General features: G+C 37.9%; 1 protein-coding gene across 4 annotated transcripts in view; it reads right to left on the reverse strand.

Moving 5' to 3' along the window:
• GDPD5 (glycerophosphodiester phosphodiesterase domain containing 5) overlaps positions 1–27,256 on the reverse strand; it is a 903,012-nt gene that overhangs the window by 386,002 nt on the left and 489,754 nt on the right. For 2 of the 4 annotated variants that reach the window (XM_053708707.1, XM_053708708.1), the window contains exon 1: positions 9,193–9,240. The exons of the other annotated variants lie outside the window; for them this stretch is intronic. The gene's annotated coding sequence lies outside the window, so the exon portion shown is untranslated. Of the gene's footprint in view, positions 1–9,192; positions 9,241–27,256 lie in introns of those variants that run through there. 4 annotated transcript variants of the gene reach the window in all.

The raw sequence follows: 27,256 nt of genomic DNA on the forward strand, positions 1-27,256 counted from the left end.
GTAAACCACAATCCTGCAGACATGGCTTCTAGTGAGACAAACAAACAGTCTTCCAGATATCTTGCGGCTTTCTTTAATAATTCACAACTTTATTTTATATGTCAAACTATAGCAGGCAATACTTGTGAAAGCTGTGCGAGTTTATCATACCAGATGGTGCTAATGCAGATAACACAAGGCTTACAGCAGATGGTGCCAATGCAGATAGCGCAAGGCTTACAGCAGATGGTGCCAATGCAGATAACGCAAGGCTTACAGCAGATGGTGCCAATGCAGATAGCGCAAGGCTTACAGCATAGTTCCCAAGCAGAGTAAGTCTGTCATAGGTGACTATGTGCAACTGCTGCTTCTGAGTGGCTTACCAGCTGTGATCATCCACTATCTTCCCACCACCACTGTGCCCATGTCTACCAAAGTTCCACTTGGTGCTGCCGACAGCATGCCAAACCCATTCCTCAACTGGTGCTGCCGACAGCATGCCAAACCCATTCCTCAACTGGTGCTGCCGACAGCATGTCAAACCCACTGCACAACTGGTGCTGCCGACAGGTCACACAATGGTAGGTCACACAATGGTAGAATAAAAAGATAAAGAACTAAAATAAAATAAAATGGAATAATAATTTTTTCTCAAAGAAATATATTCTGTAAAAGAATAAAATTTGGATTGATGTAAATATACTCTGTAGACTGTGTAGACATTGAGAATGTTTGGATTTTATGCTCCTCTTTTAACATTGTATATAGGTTTTACGTTTATATTTTTAATGATATACATACTGTTCACCCATTCTATTGAAAAGCAAAGAGACACCAAAAATAAAGAGAAGTGTACTATATATTACAACCACTAGATGTCACTATTGCAGTTGCAATATATGTTTTTCATACAATGGGTTAATGAACAGTTGATGAATAATTAACAGGTGAGGGTATAAAAAGCAGGAACCTGTATAATTAAGATGTACATGACTAAGAGCCATATTGGCTTGAAACGTTGTATGTTGGGACCCAGGATAAGAAAATAAAGGTCTTTTAACTATCATGGTGGCTGGAGTTTTTTGAAATTTGTGATTGTGCTGAGGACTTGGCAAGTCTGTTGCTCCGTGCCCCACAAGAGAAGATTTAGGTGTGCTGTTTTCCACTTTTTTGAATTTGCTGCATGTGGCCTTGGGATTAACGTCCACACCAGAAAAATGGCTGAAGGTGCTATATCTAATACAGTGAATAATGCACAGCTGGGACCTATGGTGTTTGGGTATGATGAGGAGACAGCCCAACACATCAATGCCACAGTACTAGGTAACAGAGACTTTTTAAACATCACTCCCTCTGAAACCACAGGGAGACTCTTGGAAAAAGAGAGCAAGAAGAAAATGGTGCTTGAATTGCATGCTATAACCTTATCAGAGTACCACAAAGTTCAACGTATCCCCAGGGGGCTGAGAATGTCCACTTGTCCAACTTTGTTTGCTGACAGGAAGAAATACACAGATAAATTTGAAAGCATACTCAATAAGTGTTCCTTCGATATCATCACTTGGACAGTCGAGTTTGCCCAACAAGAAATAAATGCATACAAAGATAAGATCAATGTGCAAAAGGAGCAACTCGTGAAAAACTTACCCCTGGACGAGTACAAGAAATTGGTAATGGATGTGGAGAAGTCCGTGAATGACTACAGGAAACAACTTGAGAGCCGTAAACGCCAGAAGTTTATCAGAGATGAGCAGGACTACAGCCATGGAGTAGTCTACAAGTGGCGTCAGAATGCAGGATCAAGCAAGAACCCCAGTGGTCAGATGCGGGGACAGAGAAGATTCGCAAGACATAATGCCACCAAAGAAGATGGCCACAGTGGGTCCGAGTCCTCTGCCAGTTTTTTAACCGAGGACTCGGACATCGATACCACCGGGCCGGGAGGTAGCACAGGAAACAGCGGAGTCGGCCTAGCGATGACGTCACAGCGTCAGCGCCCACGTCGCACACGTGGGATGCAGAGAGGAGGCTACCGGTACTGACGGGAGACGAGCCAAAGGAGACGGGAGACCAGCCGAGTAACTGCAGGTATGAGAGGCCGAATGACACACTAGCTAACATACCAGTATATTATGGGACTATACCGGCTGGCACCCGAGACCGATCACCCATGAGAAATACACAAGGGGGGACAGTGCACAAAATTGCATGTGATGGTGCAACGCCATCTGATTATGTCGCTCATGATGAGACTGGCAATATAAATAATACGGACAATGTTAATAGCTGTATGCAGAAACCACTTGATAAGAATAAGTGTGATATTGTTTGTAACAGTGACTCTCTGAACAAAGTATTGTTGGGACATTTTTCGGAATCTAACATTAATCACGGTATTTCACTAGGAGCTAGCTCACAGCTAGCATCTGATGTTTTGTATGATAATGCTTTATTTGACACTAATAATTTGGTAACAAATTTATCTAACTATGTTCTCACTAATGAGGAATTCACAGCATTAAATAAGGGCTTATCTTATTGTTTGGATGACATTTTGAATGATTTTACTGTTTTTCAGGATTTGCATAGGTTTTTTAGAAAATTAAAATTGAGAATATATTTTTCTTTACAGAAAGATGGTGGACACAAGCTCACTGTAGGGGCACAAAAAAATAAAATTAGATTTGATAATGTTAAAGATTTTGGCATTAACAAAAAAAGTAAATTTACACCCACAAGCACACATAGTGTCACAACTTACATGAATCTTGTTCAGAGGGAGATTAATATCTTGTTAAAGAAAGACGCAAAAAGGAAGCTGGTACAGAAAAATAAGAAAGATAAATTAGCAATACAATCACTAAGGGATAACACTGATATAATTATCAAGGAGGCGGACAAGGGTGGGTCGGTGGTTATTCTAAATAGATCAGACTACATAGAGGAGATTGAACGTCAACTAGCAGATAGTCAAGTATATGAAAAATTAACCAGAATATATTGCAATCAGCAGTTAAGAGGGAGATTATTTCAGAGAAATTTAAAGATGATTTATTTGAGAAAAATCCTATTAGACCTGTTATTTATGTGTTACCCAAGATCCATAAGGCTATTAACAAACCACCAGGGCGCCCTATTGTGGCTGGAATAGGGTCTGTGTTCTCAAACACTTCTGTTTTTTTCGATAAAGTATTACAACCCTTAGTACAGAAAACAACCTCTTATATAAGGGATACAAATGATTTTCTATCCAAACTTAAAGATTTGGGGCAGGTTGGAGATAAATGCATACTGTTTACACTGGATGTTTCCAGTTTGTATACCTCTATTAGGCATACTAGTGGAATTGCAACAGTAGAAAATCTATTGAAATCCAGTAGTAACTATACTGCCAAAGAGATTGAATTTTTAATAAGTTTGTTGCTGTCATATTGTATCATAATTACTTCTTATTCATGGACTCTTACTATCTCCAAAAACAGGGTACAGCAATGGGCTCCAACGTCGCCCCCACATACGCCAACATATTTATGAGTAGTTTGAGGAACATTTTGTATACTCAAATATGAATTTTCAAACATATGGTATCTCCTGGTGAAGATTTATCGATGATGTGTTTGGCGTGTGGGGGGGGGGGCGACGTTGCGAGCCTGTTAACATTTATAGAAGATCTTAATTGTTCAGTTAATGGATTGAAATTCAGTCTCAACATGAGTGAAGTAGGAGTAGAGTACTTGGATACTTATGTTTATAAGGATAAGGGGTTCTTGGGGACTGACCTGTACACGAAAAAAACTGGTAAGAATAATTTGTTGCAATATGGCAGTTGCCACCCAGAAAGCGTGTTCAGAGCAATACCCAAGAGCCAGTTCACCAGAGTGAAGAGGATTGTCTCAGATGATAGTAAGTGTAAACAGAGATTGGAAGAAATGGCCAATAAGTTTATTTCTAGGAATTACCCAGAAAAATTAGTAACCGAACAGCTTGTGAATGTTGAGGAAGGTCTAGGACAGATCCAAAAACAAACAGACAAAAGAAATGGGAACAATATGATATTTGTAACACAGCATAATAGGTTGAGTGGAAAGATTGCAGGTATCCTAAAAAAACATTGGCACATCATCAGGGAATGAAACCCACAGGTGGAAGATTTAAAAAAAGAACCAATGATTGCCTATAAGAGAAACAAAAGGATTAGGGATTTGATTACACACACTGACATTGGCCCTGGAAAGAGAAGTATACAACCAACAATAGGTAGTAGTAATAATGGCTGCTATCCATGTTTAAATTGCAGCCACTGTAGCTCGATGATAAAAGGCAAATATTTCTACCATCCTACTAGTGGTAGGAAATTTACAATAAATAAACACTTCACATGCAGAGCAACATATGCTATTTACATGATTAAATGTCCGTGTGGATTTATCTACATTGGCGAGACCTGCAGAGAGGTAAGGGAGAGGATAACGGAACACAAATCAAATATTAGGTGCAATAATAAGGAAGCACCGGTGTCCTCTCACTTCCTCTCTGCAGGACATAGTATTAGTCAGCTCAGATTCTTAGTTATAGACCAGGTGATGAAACCAAGGAGTGGGGGCGATAGAGAGCATCTCCTAAAAGTTAGGGAGATGTTCTGGATTCACAAACTAGATTGCCTTATCCCCAAGGGTCTTAATAAGGACTTTGATTGGAGTTTGTTTTACTAAGGAAAATCATATATGGATGGGTTAGGATTGTATACAAATTTGAATTAACCATGGGCATATGAAATGGTTGGTAAATAGCAGGTCACACAATGGTAGAATAAAAAGATAAAGAACTAAAATAAAATGGAATAATAATTTTTTCTCAAAGAAATATATTCTGTAAAAGAATAAAATTTGGATTGATGTAAATATACTCTGTAGACTGTGTAGACATTGAGAATGTTTGGATTTTATGCTCCTCTTTTAACATTGTATATAGGTTTTATGTTTATATTTTTAATGATATACATACTGTTCACCCATTCTATTGAAAAGCAAAGAGACACCAAAAATAAAGAGAAGTGTACTATATATTACAACCACTAGATGTCACTATTGCAGTTGCAATATATGTTTTTCATACAATGGGTTAATGAACAGTTGATGAATAATTAACAGGTGAGGGTATAAAAAGCAGGAACCTGTATAATTAAGATGTACATGACTAAGAGCCACATTGGCTTGAAACGTTGTATGTTGGGACCCAGGATAAGAAAATAAAGGTCTTTTAACTATCATGGTGGCTGGAGTTTTTTGAAATTTTTTGAAATTTGTGATTGTGCTGAGGACTTGGCAAGTCTGTTGCTCCGTGCCCCACAAGAGAAGATTTAGGTGTGCTGTTTTCCACTTTTTTGAATTTGCTGCCGACAGCATGCCAAACCCATTCCTCAACTGGTGCTGCCGACAGCATGTCAAACCCACTGCACAACTGGTGCTGCCGACAGCATGTCAAACCCACTGCACAACTGGTGCTGCCGACAGCATGTCAAACCCACTGCACAAATGGTGCTGCCGACAGCATGTCAAACCCATTCCTCAACTGGTGCTGCCGACAGCATGCCAAACCCACTGCACAACTGGTGCTACCGACAGCATGCCAAACCCATTCCTCAACTGGTGCTGCCGACAGCATGCCAAACCCACTGCACAACTGGTGCTACCGACAGCATGCCAAACCCACTGCACAACTGGTGCTGCCGACAGCATGTCAAACCCACTGCACAACTGGTGCTGCCGACAGCATGCCAAACTCGCTGCACAACTGGTGCTGCCGACAGCATGTCAAACCCACTGCACAACTGGTGCTGCCGACAGCATGTCAAACCCACTGCACAACTAGTGCTGCCGACAGCATGCCAAACCCACTGCACAACTGGTGCTGCCGACAGCTTGTCAAACCCACTGCACAACTGGTGCTGCCGACAGCATGTCAAACCCACTGCACAACTGGTGCTGCCGACAGCATGTCAAACCCACTGCACAACTGGTGCTGCCGACAGCATGCCAAACTCGCTGCACAACTGGTGCTGCCGACAGCATGTCAAACCCACTGCACAACTGGTGCTGCCGACAGCATGTCAAACCCACTGCACAACTGGTGCTGCCGACAGCATGTCAAACCCACTGCACAACTGGTGCTGCCGACAGCATGCCAAACCAACTGCACAACTGGTGCTGCCGACAGCATGCCAAACCCACTGCACAACTGGTGCTGCCGACAGCATGCCAAACCCACTGCACAAATGGTGCTGCCGACAGCATGCCAAACCCACTGCACAACTGGTGCTGCCTCTCGTAGTGGCCACACCTCTCTCACTGCAGCCCTGCCCACTAAACACAGGTGGGCATCTGGGAAGTGTCCCTATATTTAATTATCTGAGACACCAGTGCATAAATATATATAAAAATAATACAGATATAAATATAGACCATTGAAATGTAAAGTTCCTGATCTCTATCATCCACACTAATCCAATGAGCGTGCCATCATTGATCTGCACATAAACACCTCTTGTGTCACAAGGTGCAAGAGGAACTAAGTACCAAGATGGCAGCATTGTTTATGAAGATGCCAAGCTCCACCAACCAGTTGTTAGCACCTCTAACACCTGCAGAGAGCTGCAGGCACAGTAGTAGCCATGCTATTGTTGTTAGCAGTTTATTATCCCTTTAAAGGGACAGTCTAGTATAAATTAAACTTTCATTATTCAGATAGGACTTTTAATTTTAATCGACTTTCCAATTTACTTTTATCATCAAATTTGCTTTTTTTTCTTGCTATTCTTAGTTTAAACTAAACATAGGTAGGCTCATATGCTAATTTCTAAGCCTTTGAGGGCTGCCTCTTATCACAGGCTTTTTAAATCTCTTTTCAACACAAAGAGACAGAAAGTACACGTGGGCCATATAGATAACACTGTGTTCAGGCACAGAAAGTTATTTAAGATCTAGCACAATACAATGCTAAATTTAAGACAATAGATGATAAACAGTCACAGTCATGTGATCAGGGGGCTGGAAGAAGGTTCCTAGATACAAGGTAATCACAGAGGTAAAAAGTACATTAATATAACTGTGTTGGTTATGCAAAACTGGGGAATGAGTAATAAAGGGATTATCTATCTTTTAACACAATAACAATTCTATGGTTGACTGTCCCGTTGGTTGAATACAATTGTTGAACAACATCAAATGTTGATGTAAGGGAATTTAATTGTTACAACACAATGGCAGCTATCTTCTCTTTTTAATTTTGATGCTGATGTTTTTTTTAAGGAGCAGATCAACCCTATTATTGCTACCTGCTTAAATGGGCATGATGTTATATCATGCCCATTGGGCATGATGTTATATCATGCCCATTGGAAAATGGCTGAGTGGAGTACGTGTAATACCTGTTTAAACCTCTAGGTTGTGGGTTTGATTCCCAGCAGCTCTTGCTCAGTCTTTCATTTTTCCAAGCATTATGTCAGTATATTTATGAAAATCTTAGTAGTGCTATCCAAATAATATATATAAGTTTATGGCAGGGTTATAAACACAATACAAAGAAGTAGAAACCCTTATCAACCATGCACCTACTAGACCATACAATTAATATAAATATCTGAATTCTTTTATTTAGTTAATATCCATAAACATATTGAAGTATATTTGCAATAAAAGGAAATGAAACAAAATGTATATGCGTTTAAACCAACTCTTAAGATATGCTATCCTTCTTACAAAACCCAGAAAAATATACCTTCACAATTTAGCCTTTTATTTATTTAACACAATGGGACTAAAAACCTTTAACATCCAAGCAATACAATTCTAAACAGTGTTTATAAAACAATAGGATAATATATATTCTGCTATTTAATTGCAATTTATCCTAATACAAAATTAACTGACAATACCAGAACTTGTATAGATGAGTTACTTAGCCAATCAGACGCAGATTTAAACAATATATGTATATAGGCTGTGAAATGCTAACTTGAGAAAAACACACTGCTTCTTTAAATCTATTAAATACAAATTAACTATGCATATAACTTATCTTACAAAACCTTGAATACGTTACCAAAGTAAAAAGCAGTCGATATCCGATGTTCCTTGGTAGGAATTATTTTACCTCAGATCACCAATAAGTGTATATCGCAATCAATGAGAAGGGTAGATTCGCTTTGCTCAAGTAAAGTGGTATCTCACACCAGCGGGAACCAGTTACAAGTTTTAGCTTCAGCAGAAAATCCCTGTTTCTCTCCATTGCATTCACTTTTTATTTGGTTTTCCCATCACTGGTAAATTGTGGGTGGCCCTGCGGGAGCTGACCTTCCCATTGGTTATCTGGGAAGTCTAAATCGGATTGGCCCTTGGAAATTTCATTTTTAACAGCCAGAGAGAACCTTCTGGCTGTAGTTCTCGCAACATAACACCAGGTGGCAGCACAAACAGACACAGCAACATTTGAAACAGCTTAAGTCAGTATTTCTATGAAATGGTTATTAATTTTTATCATAATTTACTGCGACAACTATTCATAATATTTGTTTTGGATAAGTTATATCTTAATGAATTTTCTGATCATTTTGATATGAAACATCACATATCTAACATTATATTAAAATAACTTATATTTCATAGTTATATCACATCAAATATATATCTCATAGTCATATCACATCAAAGTAACTTCCATATTTTCATCTCACTATATTTTAAAAGATGTATGTGAAACTTTATAAACATTTATTTGTATGTTTATATGATATGACTTAATTCATTTCATGCGGCATTCCGTCTCTTTCTAAGATTGATGCTCATGACCAATGGTTGTCTGCAATAAAAATAGAAATAATTATTAGAGATGATCCAATCATTAGTATGTGTATGGTCCATAAGTATTTATTTATATTCTTAAAAACACAGAGGCTAAGTAAGATCTTTTGTGTTTTCAAAACATATATATCATTTCTATGTATATCTGAATTTATCTGTCTGAAAAATATAAGCAAAAACAGAGGTTATTACACATTTTTGACTGACTAAAACAGTTACCTCCCAAGCTTAGCAAATACCCATGTAATAATAATATAGAATTTAGACAATTTCCCAAATTTCTATATTTAATACATTCTGGGGCATGTATTTAAACAGAGAGAGAAAAAAAAATGTTTATTTGCTGTCTGCTTACGTGAACTTCCAGAGTCACACCTTAGCATTTGTCTGTGTTTTCCAAGGCCTTTATTGCTCCACATGGGGTCAATCCATGAGGAGTTGTAAGAGTCTTTAAAACAGCATATTTCCTGTTTAGCCAGCAGTGCAGATGTGTATTTAAAAATTAACACCATGTGCATAAAAGCTGTCTCTCCATGATTTTGATCAGTTCCAAAAGGGTAATTCAGACATTTCGTCTCCATATATTTGCCTGTATCCTGAAACTATGTTATATTTTAGTTCCTTGCTAAATTATACAATTGCATAATTTAACATATTGAGTGTGTGATATCTCCCAGAGATAATCCTTTGTTCTCCTTTCAGCCAAGAATGTCTCCTGTGCAATTGGAGTGGGGGAGATCTAATCCTTTGTCCTACAGACCATGTTCATATCCACAGATCTATTAAATAAAGACAAATATACCTCTATATATTATTTAATAATATTTCAAATACCTTGACATAAATCCCCCTTTCCAATTCAAAAATATGTAGGACACATGTATTTGAATTGGATCAAAGTTAGTGGTATTTGGTGAGGATGTTGACCGTACACATCATGGACAGTCTTCTATGTAGATAGTCTGTCAATTTTGAACCTTCATGTTTATCAGTTAGGCATCTTTAAACTATAGTATGTCTTTAGTTCATTTGGGGATATGACACTTCATTCTCCCTCTATGACTTGTAGTTGGGATCTGGGATGACACGCTCGCAATTGATTGATATGGGCCCATTTATCTATGAAACTTTCATTTTTGGGGATCCGTATTTTATAGGCCACTGGAGATATTTTGTCAGTAATGACGAAAGGACCTTTCCATGAGGGAAGAAATTTCTTCTCCCTAACCTGATCTCTTCCAAAGTTATAAAGATAAACTTTATCATTTATTTCATATTCCTTTTTGGATGTTTTGAGATCATAATAGGTTTTAGTGGCAGTTGCGGCTCTTTCTAAATTCCTTTGAGCAAATGCAAAGGCATGTTGCAGGTGTTTCCTTAGGTTTTCCACATATTGATGTGTATTGGCAGCGTTTATCAAATTTTGGTCTGATGTACGGTACAGCAGATGCTGAGGTAGAACCATTCTTCTACCAGTCATCAGTTCAAAAGGTGACATCTTGGTAGCACTACTTGGAGTTGCTCTTAATGCCATTAAGACTAGAGGTAGTTTTACATCCCAGTCTTTACCTGTTTCACTCACAAACTTTTTGAGGATTTTAACAATAGACTGGTTGTAACGCTCTACACCACCACTTGAGGCAGCTCTATAAGCAATATGGAGCTTTCTTTTAACCCCTAGTATTTTCCACATTTTTGTCATCACTTCGCTAGTGAAGTGGGTCCCCCGATCTGATTCGATTCTTTGGGGCAAACCAAATCTTGAAAACACATGGTTGATGAGCAATGCTGCACATGTTTCAGCACTATTGTTAGGTGCACTAATGCATTCTACCCATTTAGTGAACAGGCATGTCACGGTTAACATGTATTTGTTACCTCTTGATGATCTTGTTACTGGGCCAATAAAATCAATTTGTATATCTGACCATGGCATTACCATCCCCCTTTTCTGCAATGGCGCTCTATGCGTTGGTGCAGTGGGTTGGAACTGTGGACAGTTTAAACACCCTTGACAGTAGGTTTGAACATCTTTCAACATGTGTGGCCAAAAAGCATAATCACGCAATATTTCATACGTGAGTTTGGCACCCCGATGACCAGATGTGGGAGCATCATGGGCATGTTGAAGCATTAGACCTCTGAACTTGGTGGGTACTACCCACTGCTGGATGCCAGTTTTGGAGGTTCTAATTAACAAACCATCCTGTAACTTGAATTGTGATCTAGATTTCATTAAGATTCTAAGATCTTCTTTGCCAATGCAATCATCTTTTGAGATGGGGTTGCTTTCAGGATCTTCTATGTGTTTATAGAAGATGCCTACAATGTGGTCTTCTTTTTGACTAGTGATCAGGTCCTCACTAGGAGAATCCTGACTCCATTGTACCAAATTAGGCTCACTCTGTTGTTTTGCCTGGTTTCTGGTAATGGCTTCTACCTGAATTGCACCCATTAAGTGGTCAATATTAAGGAGTTCTCCAGTTATGGCTCCTTGTTTGGCTAATGAATCCGCAAGGTCATTGCCTTCCTTATCCGGACCTAGAATTCTGGAATGACCCTTGGTCTTTTTCCAGTGTATGGTTAAATCATTGGATACTACCAGATTATCAATCTCGCAGAACAATTTGCCATGCTTGACTGGTTTGTTATTGCTTTTCTGCATGCCATTTCTTTTCCAAGTTGGCAGGTATTCAACAAAACTGTCACGCACATAATTTGAGTCAGTTATGATCACAAATTCATGAATACCATGTTCAATAGCCATTCCAATGGTTTTGAAAACAGCAGTTAGTTCAGCAACTTGACTGGATCTTGGTCCAATGTTGAAACCTATAGATATATTTGGGAATCCATTTGTCCAAGTTATACCAATGCCAGCGACTAATCTGCGCTCACTATCAATAGTGGCGTGGTAAGAACAACCATCAACATACACCCAAGGTAATGTTTGACAATGGTCCTCATTGTATATTTTATATCGTGAAAGCAATTGTTCCTCCAGAAAATCATCTTCTGATAATTCTTCCCCAGGATCTCTAGCAGTACAGTCGTGGAGCTCAGCAAGCCCTTGTGCGACTGGATTCTTTTTATTCTGTTTGTAGCGAATTTCTAAGGGCCAGCCTTGTAAGGAAAGAGTCCACGCTGTTATGCGGCTATTAGACAGATTCCCATCTCTTATTCTCTCACTTTGCAAATATAGCAAAGGCTGGTGGGCCGTTTCTACAATAATTTTCTCGCCCTGTATATAGCTGCGGAAATTTTGTAGAGCCCATACAGTAGATAAGAGGGCTTTTTCGCAATCGTTAAACTTTATTTCTACTGGGGATAGATTTTTGCTCGCATAAGCAATGGCTTTGTTCAAATTATCCTGCTTTTGGTATAACACAGCACTCATGCTTACATCTGTGTACCCTGTTTCTAAGAAGAAAGGTTTACCACCTTCAGGGTACGCTAAGCAAGGTGCTTGAGTGAGTTTTCTCTTCAGCTCTCTGATGGCTGTCTCTTGAGACTCACTCCAGTGCCATTTCACATCTTTCTTTAGAAGAAGTAGTAGTGGTTTAGCTAATTCCGCATAATTATCAATGAATTTGCGAGAATAATTTGTCATACCCAGGAATGATCTCAATTCCTTTAAGTTAGTTGGGTTTTTAGAATTCACTATAGCTTCCACCTTTTTCTTTTGGGGATTTAATCCTTCAGAGGTAACTTCATGTCCCAAGAAGTTTACACGAGTGCGGCACCATTGAGCTTTTTGCAGGGATAATTTGACACCTGCCCTTTTAAGTTGGCTGAGGACGTGTTTAAGTTCTGTGATGTGTTTTTCAAAGTCTGTGCTTTTGATTAAAACATCATCAACATAAGATAAGGTCCCCCTTTCCAGTGCGTCAGGCATAGCCTTATGCATGAATACAGCAAATTCATGTCCAGAATTTATGTATCCAAATGGAAGTCTCTGGAATGCATATTGGACCTTTTGGAAAGAGAATGCCAGCTTATATTGGTCCTCTTCATGTACCTTTATGGTCCAATATCCCTGTGCACAATCAATGGCAGTGAATATTTTGGATCCCTGCATTTGTGCTAGGCACTGGTCAATGTATGGTACAGGCCAGCCAGACATGTATACTCGTTTGTTTAGCTGTCTTAAGTCAGCACACAAACGCCATTGTCCATTGGGCTTAAGGACACCTAGAATAGGATTATTATAAGAGCTGTGCACCTGTCTGATAATACCTCTTTCTTCCAAATTCCTTATGATCTCTGCAAGAGAATCATATGAGGCTAAGGGAAGTCTGTATTGTTTGACAAATACAGGTGGCGCATTAGGATCTGTTTGTATTCTTGCAATGTGCAAGTCTGTAGTACCACAGTCATAAGAATCCTTAGCGAAAATATCCTTGTATTCCATTAGGAGTTCTCGCAGCTGTTGGCGTTCGTCATCGCTGGAACAGCCATTAGCTAAGGATATTTGCTCTTCGACTATTTGCTGAAATCCTGGAAATATTTCAGGCTGTCCTATTTCATAGGCTTCTTCCAATCTAGAGGTGAGGTCCCCTTGATTATAATTTACATTGCTCCCATGATTCTGGGTATTGGGGTAATCTTGCTGTTTGATTGGCTGATCAAACACTAGAGAGGCTTCTTCAATTTTACAGATGCCTTCCTCTGAGCTGAAGGGATAAATAGATTGAACATTAAATAGACCCTCTGGCATGGATGCAAAGGATTGTTCTATTAATTGTTCTTCAGTTAGGTATCCTTCAGGTATTAGCCCAATTACATTATTCTGGAATCCAAAAGTGTAATAACTTGATTCCAGTGCATATCCTATGGTAGTTCCCTTGGATAAGGTTATATCCTGTGGGGTCATGTTATGTACAATAATATGTATTGGAACAGTTCCAATATTCACCATAGGAGTGTAAGTCACTGTGACACCCAGATTTTGTATTCTATGGGAGAGGCAAATCAGTGTTTCAGAAGTTTTTAATTTCTGACCTCTCTTTACCTGTAAGGGTAAAAGAAATTTATCAGCCCCAGCAGGAATTATAACATCGCTAGATACCTGCATATTCACAGCATATGGCAATTGCTGGTTTGATTTCAGGGCTGCATTTTCATCCTGAAATACTTCAGGGTCCCCCTTTAACCTGCTCCAGAGGCAAGAATTAATCAAATCTATTTGTATGGCATATCTATGTAAGATATCATTGCCAATGTATATTTGATTATTGGGAGTATTTAAAACTAAAAACAGGTGCTTCACTGACTTATTACCAATAGAGATAGATAATAAGCACTTAGCTGTGATGTTATAGCTTTCAGACCTGTCATCCAGGCCGTTGACGCAGTGGTCTTGGGGAGAAAGATATTTAATCACTTTAGGTTCAGCTATTTGCGTTAATAAACCTTCGCTTATATAGCTAGCTTCCTGTTTTAAGTTTATTTTAGCATACTCGGTTTTACCAAGGTCATGCACTTGTATAGGGATAAATAGATCCTCTTTAACTCTCTCAATCCCTGTGAGGTATTGAGTGTGGCCTCCCCCCTTAGGGATTTTATAATCCCCCTTGTGGAGTGATATGGTTAATACATCGCTATCTAGGGAAATATTCGCTATCTTTCCAGGCGATATTTTAAAAGTATTACCATCAGAGCCACTAAAAGGAGTCTGATCATCTATTTGCAGAATAGTGATTTCAGGTGTAGAGTTATTCCTGAAATGAATCTCCACAGCATCTGGTTTCTCTTCCACCACGTGACAGCTGTGTCGGGTGCGAGATGTACCAGATTTTTCATAATTGATAGGCCGTTTAACTTGCGACCAAATTACATTATTTATGCAATCAATTATGGTGCTTAATCGTTTCAGGAGATCACTACCAATAATTAAACGATCAGTTGGCAGATCCACTATAATGACAGGGTGTCTTATGACCCTGTTCCCCAATTTAAATTTTAACCAGGCAGTACCGTAGACTTTTAGGGAGTCCCCCCCAACACCTATTAGAGAACCGTCAAATTCTCTTATTTTGGGTTTGTGGGGTGTTAGCTCATTTAGCTGTGTGTAGTACCTGTGGGATAAGATAGTTGCCTGTGACCCAGTGTCAATTAATCCCCTGATAGGGTTGGAGACTGAATCTTGCAGCTCAACTAGTACATAATATCTTCCTGCAGTTTCTATCATGTCACACATAAAATTTGCATTCTTGTACATCTGTGGGCTTCGCCACGTTTTACCTGAATTCGCTGTGTCATTCGATGCAGAGGAACCTTCATACCTACCTGTTTCCTCTATGACAGGGTTGGTTGGATTCTTTTGTACTGCATCTGTGGAGATAAGGTTAGGAGAGAGCTGCAAGGGAAGAAATTTGTTAACTTTTCCCGGATGAGGTTGCTTGTCATCACGGCCAAATCGTCCGTTTCCGGTCTGTGGGGAGATAACATGATTAGTATCATTGATATTTATTATTACAGTTTGTATATCTCTACCCTCCCCTTCAGGTGATACTGCAGTATTTATGACTGTGCCTGTGGTCCACTGCTGACCACTGGCTGTACCCCTAAAAAAGTATTGTTCGGTTGCTGAGCCGTAGATTTTTGACTCATATTAGCGATTTGTTCGCTCAACCGATTTATTTGGGTAAACAGCATATCTACCTGATTGTACAAGTTACCTCTACCCCTGGGCCTATCTCTTGGTGCCCCATTGTACTGATTCCTGGACCATTGCGTTCCCTCAGAATCAGGGCCACTATTTCTATTCTGGCGTGGTTGCCCCTGGGGTTCAGCTTGTTCAGCGTTAGTACTTTGGGGAGCATTATATACCTGGGGTGTCTGGTTACCCTGAGAATATCTTCGCCGTCTATTGTATCTACCCTTGCGCGGATACCAATTATTTGGTGAGTATTCTCTTTGTGAGTAATTATTCACCTGATTATGTCCCCCACTTTGGTTATAGTCTCCCTGCGCCTCAACCTGTGTAGGGGGAGGGGCATAATTAAACCTCTGTGGAGATGGCCTGTTTTGACTGGCCACCTCTGCATAAGTCCTCTTGTTAGACTCCAAATTGAGGGGGCTAGGTGACACCCTAGTTTCTGCCACAATTTTGGGTTTTGACTCCTTTTTAACCCCCTGCTCACTGGACTGCTGAATAGAGTATAATTTTGTACTCTCTTTGATCAGCCATTCCAATGAGCAGTTCTCATCAAAATCTCTAGCTAAGTTAATTTTGATGGGTGTAGGCAGTGCTTCAAAAAATAAATTTACAAATTCTGAGCCATCAAATCTGGGATTATCTTCAGCCATACTGTACGCATTTTTCAATACAGAAAGGAATTCGATTGGACTCTGATTCGCACGACACTTTAAACCATATACCGCTATCTTCGCGGCAGTTTTAGTGCGATATTGCCCGAATTCTTTTCTGCATTGTCGTTTTACCCCATTCCAGGAATGAATATTCATATCCTTTAGTGAGGCAAAGAATTTGTGATGCTTACTGTCAAATACCCAAGGTAGAAATTCAATTTTCAATTTCTCACTTGTAACATTCATTATAGCTAACGCATTTTCAAAAGCCTGTAAATGATCAATTACAGATGTTGTTCCCTTATTGGAGAATATAGGTACTGCGCGTTGTACGAAGGTGATTATTTTATGGGAATCATAGACTTTATCAGACTTATTTTGGGACTCTCTGTTAGAGTTTCCCTCCCCCGCATCAGCTGCGCTACAGCTGTCCTCTGGATTTACATCCTGAGGGGATTGTCTATTTGGGAAATCTACTTCTGACCCGTTAGGGGTCATTTGTCTATGTTGTTCTATATATTTTCGTACCTCGTCCCTGACGCGTTCGCTAAAGGAGTTAGCATTATCTGTATTATTCTCATTGCTAATATAGGGGTTTTCATTATGGCGATATGACCTTTTTAAATCGCTTAATTCTCTCTGGCTTTGCGCAAGCTGTTTATTTAAATCTTGTATCTGTGCGATTAAGTCCATATTGTGCTTATCTAAGGTGGCTAGGTTTTGGGCAAATTCATCCATTTTATTTTTGGCTGTTTTTAAACCCTCTTCGCGTCTGCGCGAGGAACGAATACTATTTTCTAGCTCCTGTATTTGCAATCGTTTGTCTGTGACACAAAACGACATTTCGTCAATTATGCATATTAAAAGGGGCCAAGATTTTAGTATTAGTTTTTCTCGCTTTTTGGGATCTTTGCATTGATTAATCATTAATAATTCCTGGAAGAATTCATTCTCTTCATTCCACATATTATTATTAACGGTAATATTTTTAGCCCTAGTTTCAAGCATATCCACAAAATCATTTAATTCACCAGCAATATTTAACTTCCCTTTAACTTAACTTAAGATATCTTTCTTAAGGACCTGACCTTTAGTAATGGGTATTGTAATGGGACCAATTTCATTGCTATGTATAGAATTAAATGAGTCACTTCTGGCTACAGACATTATTATATTGGTTTAGTACTTAGTTAAACTAAAACGCTAATACAATTTTTGCCAATAAAAAGAGAGAAGGAAAATTTTTATATTTCAAAAAAAAAATATTATTAATTTTGAAATATGAAAAATTAATATTCCAAAATATGAGAAAATTAATATTTTTGATTAACTTTGAAAATATGAAAAACTAATATTTTTGACTAATTTTGAAATATGAAAAATTAATATTTTTATTAATTTTTCAAAATTAATCTTTAATAATATTTCAAGATATTAATGTCAATCTCGAAATATGAAAATTAATATTTCAACTTTTCAAAAAAAATATATCTTCAAAATATTAATATCGAAATATGAATTTTTTTTTTTTTTTTTCTCTTTTATAATAATTTCTATTTACTTACAAATATATTATATCAATTATGATGGATATTATTAAATCTCAGCAGTGCCTCCAATTATTATGTCAGTATATTTATGAAAATCTTAGTAGTGCTATCCAAATAATATATATAAGTTTATGGCAGGGTTATAAACACAATACAAAGAAGTAGAAACCCTTATCAACCATGCACCTACTAGACCATACAATTAATATAAATATCTGAATTCTTTTATTTAGTTAATATCCATAAACATATTGAAGTATATTTGCAATAAAAGGAAATGAAACAAAATGTATATGCGTTTAAACCAACTCTTAAGATATGCTATCCTTCTTACAAAACCCAGAAAAATATACCTTCACAATTTAGCCTTTTATTTATTTAACACAATGGGACTAAAAACCTTTAACATCCAAGCAATACAATTCTAAACAGTGTTTATAAAACAATAGGATAATATATATTCTGCTATTTAATTGCAATTTATCCTAATACAAAATTAACTGACAATACCAGAACTTGTATAGATGAGTTACTTAGCCAATCAGACGCAGATTTAAACAATATATGTATATAGGCTGTGAAATGCTAACTTGAGAAAAACACACTGCTTCTTTAAATCTATTAAATACAAATTAACTATGCATATAACTTATCTTACAAAACCTTGAATACGTTACCAAAGTAAAAAGCAGTCGATATCCGATGTTCCTTGGTAGGAATTATTTTACCTCAGATCACCAATAAGTGTATATCGCAATCAATGAGAAGGGTAGATTCGCTTTGCTCAAGTAAAGTGGTATCTCACACCAGCGGGAACCAGTTACAAGTTTTAGCTTCAGCAGAAAATCCCTGTTTCTCTCCATTGCATTCACTTTTTATTTGGTTTTCCCATCACTGGTAAATTGTGGGTGGCCCTGCGGGAGCTGACCTTCCCATTGGTTATCTGGGAAGTCTAAATCGGATTGGCCCTTGGAAATTTCATTTTTAACAGCCAGAGAGAACCTTCTGGCTGTAGTTCTCGCAACATAACACCAGGTGGCAGCACAAACAGACACAGCAACATTTGAAACAGCTTAAGTCAGTATTTCTATGAAATGGTTATTAATTTTTATCATAATTTACTGCGACAACTATTCATAATATTTGTTTTGGATAAGTTATATCTTAATGAATTTTCTGATCATTTTGATATGAAACATCACATATCTAACATTATATTAAAATAACTTATATTTCATAGTTATATCACATCAAATATATATCTCATAGTCATATCACATCAAAGTAACTTCCATATTTTCATCTCACTATATTTTAAAAGATGTATGTGACACTTTATAAACATTTATTTGTATGTTTATATGATATGACTTAATTCATTTCATGCGGCATTCCGTCTCTTTCTAAGATTGATGCTCATGACCAATGGTTGTCTGCAATAAAAATAGAAATAATTATTAGAGATGATCCAATCATTAGTATGTGTATGGTCCATAAGTATTTATTTATATTCTTAAAAACACAGAGGCTAAGTAAGATCTTTTGTGTTTTCAAAACATATATATCATTTCTATGTATATCTGAATTTATCTGTCTGAAAAATATAAGCAAAAACAGAGGTTATTACACATTTTTGACTGACTAAAACAGTTACCTCCCAAGCTTAGCAAATACCCATGTAATAATAATATAGAATTTAGACAATTTCCCAAATTTCTATATTTAATACATTCTGGGGCATGTATTTAAACAGAGAGAGAAAAAAAAATGTTTATTTGCTGTCTGCTTACGTGAACTTCCAGAGTCACACCTTAGCATTTGTCTGTGTTTTCCAAGGCCTTTATTGCTCCACATGGGGTCAATCCATGAGGAGTTGTAAGAGTCTTTAAAACAGCATATTTCCTGTTTAGCCAGCAGTGCAGATGTGTATTTAAAAATTAACACCATGTGCATAAAAGCTGTCTCTCCATGATTTTGATCAGTTCCAAAAGGGTAATTCAGACATTTCGTCTCCATATATTTGCCTGTATCCTGAAACTATGTTATATTTTAGTTCCTTGCTAAATTATACAATTGCATAATTTAACATATTGAGTGTGTGATATCTCCCAGAGATAATCCTTTGTTCTCCTTTCAGCCAAGAATGTCTCCTGTGCAATTGGAGTGGGGGAGATCTAATCCTTTGTCCTACAGACCATGTTCATATCCACAGATCTATTAAATAAAGACAAATATACCTCTATATATTATTTAATAATATTTCAAATACCTTGACATCTATAACCACACTGTTATGTAATAACTATCAGCTACCAAATACCAGTTAGTGGCCTATTATTATTATTACAATTTATAAGCCCAGAGGCAGAACTTTTCTTTACTTTCTACAATGAGATTTGTTTTGGTGAAAATTAATGTGTTAATTAACTGGAGAGTAAAGCAGATTTTCAAGTTTTTATAATAAAGTGCAGCAGTTGAAAATTGCATTGCAAATTAGCTGCAGTCAAAAACAAATACAAATATTTTGTTGAGTTTTTCCAAAATGTCAAATAAATTTGTTTCCTTTTCTCTTGGTCTAACATCACAAGGTAGAAATTTTGTAATAATAAGGTGCATTACTCAAGAACATCTTACATTCAGAAGTCATAGCTTTGCAGACTGGAAAAGGCTAGAGGGCGGGGTTGAAAAAAATCTGTGAGAGCCAGTCAATACTCTGACTGCACTGTGTTAACGAAAACGTACACAGTGCAGCCAGAGCACAGCGCTGTTTGAAGAGAACTGTCTAATATGGCGCAGTGCAGCATAGTGAAAGCGCTAATAGTTCCTGTATGTTTCCCATTCTTTCTGCAGACATGCTGCAATTTCTGCAATGACATCTCCGATCACAGCATGATCTGCCTTGGGGTTTATAAGCACATGTATGAGTACAGAGATAAGGGTATACAATGACAAGGATATGTGATTATTATTATCATTTATTTGTATAGTGCCACAAATTCCGTAGTCTATTCACTAAGTCCTTTAAACCACCTTATGTGGCGAAAAAACCTCTATAATCAGTGCTCTCCCGAGGACCTGTTTACTGGGCACACCATCTGGTCAATTTGATTTTACTTACCAAAATTTCTAAAATCTGAAAAATGTAAACTGTAAAGTTTATATTATATTCTCTCTCTTTCTGTGTATGTATATATATATCAGAAGAGGGAAGGGCGCATAGCAAAAAAGTCCATTCTGGTGTAGTATGTTGGGGAGGTGAGGACTACACCTGAAAGGAAACAACAATTTGGTGACTGAGGGAAACAAAGTTGCTATCTACAGTGGCTATATGCCACACAGTGTCTTATCCATACCTCATGGGAGTTGTGGTTAACACACGTGAGTGTTCATTTGGCTACAATGTATTGAACTCTTTATAAAGTTATCTGACATACTACACCAGAAAGGACTTTTTTGCTGTGCGCCCTTCACTCTTCTGTTCTAGATTTCCTCCTGGAGGATCTCGCTTGTTCAAGTGGATTGCTTCTTTTCTCCTGAGATTAGCATACCTCCCAACATTTCAAAATTAAAAAGAGGGACACCCCCCCCCCGGCAAAAAAATTGAAAAGTAATAAAAATAAAATTCTAAATAAAGTCATATATTTTAATACACTTAGGCAGCAAATCAAACACAAGCTCAAACCACTGGTATAGCTATGTGAGCTCTGTATTTAAGTAGCCTTTGCAAAGACATTGCTAAATATTTTTATCTTAATTGCACATTTATTAATAAATTCTTTAAAACTACTCTCTGCATTCCCCATTAATATTCTAGATTCTGGCCTTTAAAGTCAGCAAAAATGCACAGTAGCACGCTACATAGCATACACTTATACATGCAGATACACACACACACTACATAGCATACACTTACACATGCAGATACATACACACTACATAGCATACACTTATACATGCAGATACACACACACTACATAGCATACACTTATACATGCAGATACGCACACACTACATAGCATACACTTATACATGCAGCATACACTTATACATGCAGATACACAGACACTACATAGTATACACTTATACATGCAGACACACACACACTACATAGAAAACACTTATACATGCAGATACACATACATACACTACATAGTATACACTTATACATGCACACACACACACACACTACATAGCATACACTTATACATGCAGATACACATACACACACTACATAGCTTACATTTATACATGCAGACACACACTACATAGCATAAACTTATACATACAGACACACACACACACTACATAGCATAAATTTATACATACAGACACACACACTACATAGCATAAACTTATACATACAGATACACACACACACACAGTTATGGATAAAGATAGACACACACACTACATCATATATGGGTATCTGTAATTCATTGTATGGGGTCCTGGGGTTGGCAAGCACATTAGCTGGCAGTCTGCGGCTGCCACTGCTCATTGTATAAAACTGAAGGCATGCTAGTATTATCACCAGGGGTTAGATATCATCATTACCAGAGGTAGGTTAGAGAGGTCACCATTACCAGTGGTCAGAGTGTATACAGCCTTCTTACTCCTGCTTAACCCACACACCATTCCTTTTCCACAGGGAATATAACAGGTATTTAACCCTGTCAGAGCAAAGTCAGCTGCTTCTGAGTATGGGCCCAACAGAATTTAAAAACAAAAAATAATTTTTTTTTTTTTTTTATTTTTTTTTAAATGCCTGGGGCAAATCGGGACATATGGCTAGCAACTCGGGACAGAGGGACAGACCCCTAAAATCGGGACTGTCCCGCGAAAATCGGGACAGTTGGGGGGTATGGATTAGGCTGAGAGTGAAGGATATTCCTTTTGTCTACTCTTCTCCCTTCATTTGTGATTTGAGTCTTGGGACTGAAACCAGGGGAGACCTACATTTACAGGACATTACTGGTATTTTAGAATTTGGGAACACTATCTATAGCGCTGTAAAAAAATACAAAATACTATAATTAAAATACAAATGGTATAAATAAATTATAGCTAATATAATTTTTTTCAATGTTTGTTGTACAAATAAATCATCATTAAACCAATTTATGTTAAATTATGCAATTATTTTTTGCTTTGTATAGCCTTAAAGGGATAGGAAACCCACATTTTTTCTTACATGATTCAAATAGAGCAGCAATTTTGAGCAACTTTCTAATTTACTCCTATTAGCAATTTTTATTTGTTCTCTTGGTATCTTTATTTGAAAAAGCAAAAGTGGTTCTGCCTTTTCAAATAAAAATATCAAGAAAACAAAGAAAATTTGATAATAGGAGTAAATTAGAAAGTTGCTTAAAATTGCATGCTCTATCTGAATCAAGAAAGAAAAAAATGTGGGTTTCATATCCCTTTAAGTAAAACTGATAAATAACAGAAAATAATATAATATTAATATATAACATAAAAAATAAAAAACTATTGATCAGCCCCCACCAGCTACTTCATAATGTCACCCGGATGGTAACATTTTCTGTGGACGACACTACTGTTATAATTATTATTAATATTATCATTATTATGCAAATTTACTCTTCTGATCTTAAAATTTACTTTTAAAAATATGCTACACTTTATAAAAAAAAAAGCAGGTTTTTACAGGGATAAACCCCATCAGAATGCCAAACATATTGATAGCAATATAAATGGTTTATACAAACCGCAGGATATTTACAAGCAGATCAAAAAAAATGTACACTGCCGTTTTATTCACATATTATGTACAGCAGCATATTTATCTTTGTGTTCTAGAACTTTACCAGGTTTGAGTGATCACTTGAAAGACAGATCTTTAAAAAAAGAAAAGAAAATTAAATAAAACATAGGATCTGTGAATTTTATTTTCAGGCTATAACAATGTAAGCAGTTCTCACACTGAGAAATGTACTGTCTGTGCCTGCGTGTTCTGAATGAGAGAGAAAAAAACATATCTAATATTGAAAAACATGGTCTCTGCACACAAAAAATAAGAATAAAATATTCACCTTGACATTGCTGACGTTCGCAAAAGGCGAAACGAGGGAAAGCCTGTCAAAAGCACTGAAGCGAGGCTCAGAGGGACTGAAAAACCATCTATCTCCAAGATGTCCAAAGCCGGCAAACAATAAGATAAATGGCAAGGTTGTGGCATGTGTGTTTATCGCATCTCAGTGAAGGAAGAAAATTTACACAAGGAAATGGACAGATATAAAAGGCAATGTCAGAATTTCAAATCAAACTAATTCCATCTGGGATAACATTATAAATGTATCAGACATTATTTAACCCATTAATGACCCCGATGATACCCAGGGCAAGCTTTATGTTTAGTTCTATATTTATACCAGCTGGAACCACAAGATCCAGGCAGCACATAAGAAGAGCATATTCTGCATTTAAAAGGTACTTGAAAAGGGACATGAAACCCAAAATTCGTCTTTTATGATTCAGAAAGAGCATGCAATTTTAACAACTTTCTATTTGACTTCTATAACTAAACATAATTCTCTTGTTAAAGGAGAAGCGATGCAATACTAGGAGCTTGCTGGGCACATCTGATGAACCAATAACAAGAGGTATATACAGGGAGTGCAGAATTATTAGGCAAGTTGTATTTTTGAGGATTAATTTTATTATTGAACAACAACCATGTTCTCAATGAACCCAAAAAACTCATTAATATCAAAGCTGAATAGTTTTGGAAGTAGTTTTTAGTTTGTTTTTAGTTATAGCTATTTTAGGGGGATATCTGTGTGTGCAGGTGACTATTACTGTGCATAATTATTAGGCAACTTAACAAAAAACAAATATATACCCATTTCAATTATTTATTTTTACCAGTGAAACCAATATAACATCTCAACATTCACAAATATACATTTCTGACATTCAAAAACAAAACAAAAACAAATCAGTGACCAATATAGCCACCTTTCTTTGCAAGGACACTCAAAAGCCTGCCATCCATGGATTCTGTCAGTGTTTTGATCTGTTCACCATCAACATTGCGTGCAGCAGCAACCACAGCCTCCCAGACACTGTTCAGAGAGGTGTACTGTTTTCCCTCCTTGTAAATCTCACATTTGATGATGGACCACAGGTTCTCAATGGGGTTCAGATCAGGTGAACAAGGAGGCCATGTCATTAGATTTTCTTCTTTTATACCCTTTCTTGCCAGCCACGCTGTGGAGTACTTGGACGCGTGTGATGGAGCATTGTCCTGCATGAAAATCATGTTTTTCTTGAAGGATGCAGCCTTCTTCCTGTACCACTGCTTGAAGAAGGTGTCTTCCAGAAACTGGCAGTAGGACTGGGAGTTGAGCTTGACTCCATCCTCAACCCGAAAAGGCCCCACAAGCTCATCTTTGATGATACCAGCCCAAACCAGTACTCCACCTCCACCTTGCTGGCGTCTGAGTCGGACTGGAGCTCTCTGCCCTTTACCAATCCAGCCACGGGCCCATCCATCTGGCCCATCAAGACTCACTCTCATTTCATCAGTCCATAAAACCTTAGAAAAATCAGTCTTGAGATATTTCTTGGCCCAGTCTTTATGTTTCAGCTTGTGTGTCTTGTTCAGTGGTGGTCGTCTTTCAGCCTTTCTTACCTTGGCCATGTCTCTGAGTATTGCACACCTTGTGCTTTTGGGCACTCCAGTGATGTTGCAGCTCTGAAATATGGCCAAACTGATGGCAAGTGGCATCTTGGCAGCTGCACGCTTGACTTTTCTCAGTTCATGGGCAGTTATTTTGCGCCTTGGTTTTTCCACACACTTCTTGCGACCCTGTTGACTATTTTGAATGAAACGCTTGATTGTTCGATGATCACGCTTCAGAAGCTTTGCAATTTTAAGAGTGCTGCATCCCTCTGCAAGATATCTCACTATTTTTGACTTTTCTGAGCCTGTCAAGTCCTTCTTTTGACCCATTTTGCCAAAGGAAAGGAAGTTGCCTAATAATTATGCACACCTGATATAGGGTGTTGATGTCATTAGACCACGCCCCTTCTCATTACAGAGATGCACATCACCTAATATGCTTAATTGGTAGTAGGCTTTCGAGCCTATACAGCTTGGAGTAAGACAACATGCATAAAGAGGATGATGTGGTCAAAATACTCATTTGCCTAATAATTCTGCACTCCCTGTATGTGCAGCCACCAATCAGCAGCTAGCTGCCAGTAATGCATTGCTGCTCCTTCAAAAAAGCCTGAGCCCACCGAGGTGTGCTTTACAACTAATGATAGCAGGAATCTGAAGCAAATTAGATAATAGAAGTAAATTGGAAAGTTGTTTAAAATCATGTTCTGTCCTAATCGTGAATTTTAGGTTTTATTTATACATCATGCGGTACAAAGCTCATCATACCGCATAACGTATTTATACGCTGGCGCATGCAGCAAGCTCCAGCAGCCTCGGCTGAAAAGTTACAGTCGAGAGCTGGAGTTCCTGAGAAAAGTGAATGAGCAAACAAGAAGTCTATCTAAAGTAGCATCAATGTATTATCTCAATGACCTAACAATGTCCAAAGTATGCAAAAATCTCTCTGACGCATTCCTGGGATTAGGACACAAAGAAGGAACAACAATCTCTCTGCTAATCTCTGAAAAAACAACTTTAGGCATAAAGTCAAAAGTAGTCTGAAAAACTGCCTTATCCTGATGAAAAATCTGATAAAAAAGATCACAAGAGATACCCTCCAGACGACACTCCCCCTAGATCTCGCAATATGGCTAATCAAAAAACCCACCAAACTCCCTTACAAACACCATACACCTCTTTTAAAAATAATGCCAAATAGTGCAAAAGTCTTCATACCTAAAAACTGGAAATCAGAAGGAGTACCAAATCAAGAGACGTGTAGACACAAAGTAACAAACCTAATCGAGCTTGAAGAATACAGCTCCTACAAAACAGGGAATCCTTTATCGGAGTACATATCACTTGGGAACAACACTCCCCATAATATTTAGAACATAATTAGTGCACTCAACCCCACTAGACCACTTTACACCAACAGAAAACCAATAAGAGACATTCAGAGAAGAGCATACCAGAAACACAAGCCCCGCTTACACAAAATACAGACAATTACGTTATGTAGGTACAGGAATTACACGGTTCCATATAAATAACAGAGACACAACTGTTTATGTTTATTGTTCACATTGGGGGGTAGTTATCAACGTGTCAACTTTCCTGCCTTCACCGGCCCAATACGCCCGCCTAAGCTCGCCTCACATCGCCGCCGCGGAACTGAAAAAATTCGCCTAAGTTATCAAGTAAAGCTGTCAAAAAGCCGCGCACCAAGTACGGGGCGATGAGCAGCGGACTGTGAGAGTTATCACTCATCCGATCTCGCTGCTCTTCGGCTGTTTGACAGCTTTCTTGCTAGCCTGTCACTAAGCACTCACGCTAAACTACACTGTTCTACCCCCTATACCGGCGCCCCCGGAGTCCCCCGCAACTAAATAAAGTTACTAACCCCTAAACCGCCGCTCCTAGACCCC

Source organism: Bombina bombina, chromosome 3, assembly GCF_027579735.1.
Source record: "Bombina bombina isolate aBomBom1 chromosome 3, aBomBom1.pri, whole genome shotgun sequence".
Taxonomy (NCBI): Eukaryota; Metazoa; Chordata; class Amphibia; order Anura; family Bombinatoridae; genus Bombina; species Bombina bombina.